We start from the raw sequence: 6,616 nt of genomic DNA, 5'->3' as shown, positions 1-6,616 counted from the left end.
GATGGGAGGAAGAAGAAGAAGAAGCTGCTGGAAAATGAGAAAAAGCTGTTGAAAAATGATATTTATAGCTAAAACTTATCCAAGCCCCACTTAAATTACGAAAATGCCCTTAACAAGTTGCCTTTGTCTTCTTCCAATCCTTTATGTAATCTTTTTTACTCTTTTGATACTGAGACAAAGTCCATAATAGTCCAGAAATACTCAGGTTCACGAAAACTTAAAAATTTTGATCCGAGATGAAAAATGACCATTTTGCCCTTACCTTGGAAATCATCATTATTTCTATTTCCTTGGTCACTTTATCCTTATTTTCATCATTGTTTTATTCCTTAGGCCTACTTAGGCCTTAATAATGTTTAAAAGCATACTTTTAGGGGCTCACTAAAGAAAATGATGAAATTACCTCTAGTTTGTTTTATCGCGTCTACTTCTAGTTACGTGTCTATGGAGGTCGAGGCTTCACAGTATACTTACGTAGTAGGATTTTAACTGACAAGTTTTTGGCTTTGTTGCCAAGGAATTGTTTCTAGAATTTTTACTAATACTAATACCAAGCAATTTAGTCTTACTTCAAATTTTATTTTTCTTATTTTAATATTAGATTTTGTTTGTTTGCAGATATTTTTGGTCATTGTATGCAAAGAAGAAACAACTTGAATCTTGTCCCTTTTGATCTTGAGATAGAAAGAACTTTCAGAAGACGACGAAAAGAGAATTTACAAGTTACAGCTTTAAATCACACAATGGCTAAGGGTAATAATAATAATGGTAATAATGCCATTAATCTGGTTCCCGAAGCAAATAGAGTACTGCAGGATTATGTTGTTCCTCGTTTGCAAGGTTTGCACCAAAGCATTAGGAGACCTTCCATCAATGCGAATAATTTCAAAATTAAACCAGTTTACATTCAAATGATTCAATCATAAGTCTAGTTTGGTGGGTTACCTAGTGATGATCCAAATTCTCATCTAGTAAATTTCTTGGAGATTTACGATACCTTTAAATATAATAGACTAACTGATGATGTTATTAGATTGAGTTTGTTTCCGTTTTCTCTGAGGGATAAAGTAAAGAGCTAGCTTAATTCATTGCCCAATGGGTCTATCACTGTGAGACCTTGACCTTTATAGACTCGTAGATAGAAGTAGATGCGACACCCTAATCAGGGGTAATTTCGTCATTTTCTTAGTAAGCCCCTAAAAGTAAGTTTTAAACAATATTAAGGCCTAAGTAGGCCTAAGGCATAAATGAATGATGAAAATATGGGTAAAATGATGAAGGAAATAAAAATAGTGATGATTTTCACAATTGGGGCAAAATGATCATTTTTCACCTCGGGTCAAAATTTTTAAGTTTTCATGAACCCGAGCATTTCTAGAACATTATGGACCTTTTCCAAGTGTCAAAAGAGTAAAAAGACTGCATAAAGGATTGAAAGAGAACAAGCTAATTTGTGGAGGGGTATTTTTGTAATTTAAGTGAAGTGGATAAGCATGGGCTATAAATATCTTGTTCTTCCAGCAGCTTCTTCATTCTCTAGTAGCAGCTTTTCTCCTTCTTCTTCCTCTCATCTCATGTTGCTTTCATCCTCCATGAAAGCTTGATATGAAAGCTCCATAACCTCCCTTAAAATAGCTCCACTTTTCATGCCTTGGTGCACTCCTTCCATAAACCCTTGTGCTCTTCCACTCTCTCACTTTGAAACCCTTGAAAAATCTTGTTTCCATACTCTCTCTCACTAGTTAGGTGTTTTAGAGAAAGAAAGAGGAAGCTTTAATAATAGCTTAAAAGTTGTTGGGAAGAATTTCAAATGCAAGCTACCAAGGTAAGTAGTACACTAGAATTGAGTTTTTATGTTGAAAATGATTAGTGTTTAGACTTGGGGGTGATTTGGTAGTTCAGGTTGTTCATTCACTTTAGAGTGATTAGAATAGTGAACTTAGATAGCCACTTAAATGGCAATTTGAAAGCTAACTAAGAGAAAGCTTTTAGATTTTATAAGTATGTGAATTGACTTAATGGTAATGCTAATGTAATAATAGGTTCCAACGAAGCCCTATCGCCCCATTTGGACCAATAAAGGAAGTTGGAGTTGAGTAAGGATTTAACAAAATACTGGTGAGTGAACTTGCATTTCAAAAATTTTTTTGGGAATGTAAACTTATTTGCACAATATACTTGCTGATTTTATCCAACTTTCCTTAAAAGCAAGTGCCTTGGGAACAAGCCTTTGATAAATTGATTTTATGTTGTGACATGTGGTTGTTATGGATTAATGCACCACTACATTATATTGGTATATATATAGATATATATATATATGTTGTGCATGATGGTTGATATTGTGTGATGATTATAACCGTGTGTGTGCATGATGTGGGGGAATGCACATGCCGGTAATGGTGGTGGTGAGGGAGATGGATGATGATAGTGCCCATGTGCATGATATGGGGGGATGTACACGATGGCACTAATTGTGCACGATGTGGGGGTTGCACACGATGACTCTGGCTATGTGCACAATGTGGGGGGATGCACATGAGCTGGATAAGATGATAGTGGTATTGGTATTTATCCATGTATGTATATGTATATATGTTTAGAGAATGAAAACTCATGAATATGGTTTATGGTTGAAATGCATATGAATTTGGCATGTTAAACTTTGGAAATCCTTATGTGTTTCATGTTCATTTTGTTAGTTTAGCAGGATGGCTTTTTTTCTTGAGGGGAATGGAAATTTTTTTCTTGGTGCTCTGATTCTCGCTACAGCGAGATTCATTCTCGCTGTGGCAAGAAACTCTCGGGTTTGAGGGCCTTCACCTGACCTGGTTCTCAATGCAGCGAGAAAGTTTCTGTTTTGGCCAAGAAAAACTCGCTACAGCAAGAAACAATTTCACTGGAGTAAGAAACCTTCTGTCCATTTTGCTATCTTGTGGGTTTTTGCCATTTTTTCCATTTCATTTATACCCTAGTTGAGCATGGACTTCCAACATGTTTGAGGATTATCTAACTAAGTTTGGAATGAGGAAATTTGGAGAGAAACCCTCGGTCTGTTGAGAAACGCTTGTCTAGCTAGAACTCGAGCCCTAACTTTGCTGCTGCAAAAATTCATTCTCGTTGCAGCTATGTTGCAGCGAGAATGCCTTTCTGCCGCAGAGAGGACTTATCATTTATTTGACTTGATTCGCATGAATGCTATTAAAGTTTTCACTCTCCAAATCCTTTGTTGAGCATGGATACTTTTCATAAAGTGATTTACTCATGTGGGGTTTACATGAGGGGTTTTAATAAGAATAAAAACAAATTGCATTGTTTTGAAAAAAAAAATGATGAATGCATCATGATTTCATAAACATTCTTTATTGTTTGCATGTTCTCTTTTTGTTCACTCACTGAGTTTATAATCACCGTTTTCAACTTCATGTTTTCAGATCAAGAGGCAGCCGGTACCTAGGTCGAGGTGTCCTTGTAGATTTGTATCTTTGGTAGGTATCAATGGCACTCAGTAGCTACACCTTCACTGTGGTCACTCCGCTGGAAACCTAGACTCATGTTGTTGTAAATATGTACAAGTGATCTATATTATTAAATTGCATGTTTAGACAATATATGTACATTTTTATTAGTATGCCACTATGAGTTGGAAATGCTTAGTATTATTTTGATTCAAAGTTATGGAATGTACTTTGTAATGTTTGATGGAATGGTGAACAGATCATATAAATAAGCTTGCTTGGGCTTAGTGGACTACGTCCATTGGGCCTATGCGTCGTTCATGGTTCGAAATTTGGGTCGTGACAATCACTACATGGGAAAACTTAGCTTAAAAGTTTCTAGCAAAATTTTTCCACCTTCCAAGACTGCAAAGATGAGGAATGATATCACCTTATTCACACAATTTGATGGTGAGTCTTTATATGAAGCTTGGGAGAGGTTTAAAGAACTACTGCAAAGATGTCCACATCATGGGATTCCTGATTGGTTGCCAGTTCCGACATTCTACAATGGGCCAGTTGGGTCAATTAAAACCACAATTGATGCTGCTGCTGATGGGGCATTAATGAGTAAGAATGCTACAGATGGTTATAATTGGTTGGTAGAGATGGGTTCAAATAATTATCAATGGCCTTCAGAAAGGTCGGGTCCGAGAAAAGCTGTTGAAGCTTATGAAATTGATGCACTTGGCAACTTAACTGCTGAAGTAGTTGCAGAAGTTGTTGCACTATCTAAGAAGTTGGACACACTAGGAGTTCATGCAGTTCAAAATTCACTTATAGTCTGTGAGATGTGTGGAGATAGTCATTCAAGTGATCAATGTCTATATAATTCTTCATCAGTCCAATTTGTGGGGAACTTCAATAGGTAGCAAAATAACTCATATTTTAATACATATAATCCTGGTTGGAGAAACCACCCCAACTTTTCATGGAACAATAATGCAGGGCCTTCCAATCCAAACCCTAACATGCCTCCTGGTTTTCAACAACAAGCTAGACCACCAATTCCTGAAAAGAAGTCTCAAGTGGAAGCACTTCTCTTGCAATATATATCAAAGAATGATGCCATAATTCAAAGCTATGGAGGCTCTTTGAGAAATCTTGAGACCCAAGTGGGACAGCTTGCAAATTCCATCAACAATAGACCTCAAGGTGCCTTACCAGGTGATACATAAGTCAATTCCAAAGGTAAGAAACATTGTAATGCAATTAGCCTTAGGAGTAGAAAAGAAGTCGAAGGGGTGAATGAAAAATCAATTGAATCTTCAAAGGAGCATATAGATGATGACAAGGTAATTTTTAAGAAAGAAGTTGAAGTAGAAAAGACAGATAATGGGCAAGCTAAAAATCAAGGGAATTCTCAAGCAAACTATCCTCCGCCACCATTCCTACAAAGGTTGAAAAAGAAAAAGCTTGATAAACAGTTTGAGAAATTTCGCAATGTCTTCAAGAAGCTCCACATAAATATCCCTTTTGCTGAAGCTTTGGAAAACATGCCAAGTTATGTTAAATTCTTGAAAGATATCTTAACCAAGAACAGGAAGCTAGAAGATTTTGAAACAGTGGCACTTATTGAGGAGTGTAGCGTAATAATTCAAAACAAGCTTCCACCAAAACTTAAGGATCCAAGAAGTTTTTTTATTCCTTGTACTATTGGTAGATTTAAATTTACTAAAGCTTTATGTGATTTGGGTGCAGGTGTTTCAATCATGCCTTTGTCAATTGTTGAGAAACTTGGACTTAACGAGATACAACCTACCACAGTTTCTTTGCAATTAGTAAATAGAACAATCAGGCACCTTGTTGGCATTATTGAGGATGCATTGGTTAAAATTGTGCATCTCTACATTCTGGTGGACTTCATTGTGCTTGAGATTGAAGAGGATCTGGAAATTCCTTTAATCTTGGGACGACCATTCTTGGCTATTGCAGATGCAATCATTGATGTGAGGGAAGGCAAGATAACTTTTAAAGTTGGAGGAGAGGTAGTAGAGTTTAATATTTTCAATGCAATTAAACTTCCTAGCTCCACAAATTATTGCTACAAAGTGGAGTTAATTGATGAAGGCAAAGGTGAACCTATTTCTCCACCTACAAGTGAACAAGCATCAATATTTGAGTTTAAGCCACCACATCCGCCTGTGAGACCCAAACAGTCACCAACGGAGCATCCTCCACCACCATCTAATTGTCCTTTCAAGATTGGACAACAAGTAATGATGCTTTCTCGATCATACTTCAAGCATTTTCCATGGAAACACAAAGAAAGATGGTGGGGTTCTTTCAAAGTAGTAAAGGCTTATCCTAGTGGAATAATTGAGATTTATAGTGAGGATATGGGAACAATCATGGTTAATGGGATGAGCTTCAGACCATATTTCGAGGATGAAGAGCTGAAAAATGGGGTGCTATAGTCAAGCTAGTGACTATAAACGGGCACTTCTTTGGAGGCAACCCAAGCTCCTTAACCTTACTAATTTTCCTCTTTTATTTAAGTTTTGTTAGTATCAATTTATTTCTTGTGATCTAATTCACATCCTTCCATGTATCTTAAGCCAGTGTGGCACACATAACTCAATCACATCTATAGTAAATTCATTACAATGTCTAATTTTAGTGGACAATGGTACGATTCTTACTTGTCTAAGGTAACCTCCAATAATGGTACAATTCCTCTTTTGTAAGGCATGCGTTGAGTGGTGCATCTATCTAAACTCAAGGCTACATAATTATGTGGTACAACACCCCACATCATAGCCCTCTTACTCATTTGGTACAACGCCCCACATCATGGTGCTTGTACGCATACTGGATTTATTACATCCATAAGATGCAACATCATAACTTATCATTATGGTTTATTCTATCTCAACATCATCATGTTCATAATATCGTATACATAATTACTACCATACTAATCAAGCTTATAACTATTGTTTACATTATTGGGTACATAAATCAACTATGAATTCATAATTATAAATATGTACATGTAATTCGTTCACAATGTATTGACTACTCATAAGTGGCCTTAAAGTCTTCCTCCACCTAGGAATTTATGCTTGACTAACCACGGTCTTGCCATTGTTTTCCATACTAGGTTTCAATGCTATTGA

General features: G+C 36.4%; 1 non-coding gene across 1 annotated transcript; it reads right to left on the bottom strand.

Moving 5' to 3' along the window:
• Window positions 1-3,868: 3,868 nt before the first annotated feature.
• LOC148763607 (small nucleolar RNA R71) lies at window positions 3,869-3,975 on the bottom strand. Its single transcript, XR_016025644.1, has one exon. It is a non-coding gene; the product is annotated as a small nucleolar RNA R71 (small nucleolar RNA).
• Window positions 3,976-6,616: the final 2,641 nt, after the last annotated feature.

Source organism: Theobroma cacao, chromosome 3 (assembly GCF_053813885.1).
Source record: "Theobroma cacao isolate CCN51 chromosome 3, ASM5381388v1, whole genome shotgun sequence".
In the NCBI taxonomy this organism is placed as follows: domain Eukaryota; kingdom Viridiplantae; phylum Streptophyta; class Magnoliopsida; order Malvales; family Malvaceae; genus Theobroma; species Theobroma cacao.
Note: the sequence above shows the minus strand (reverse complement) of the source record. Positions and strands in the feature narration are given on the sequence as shown.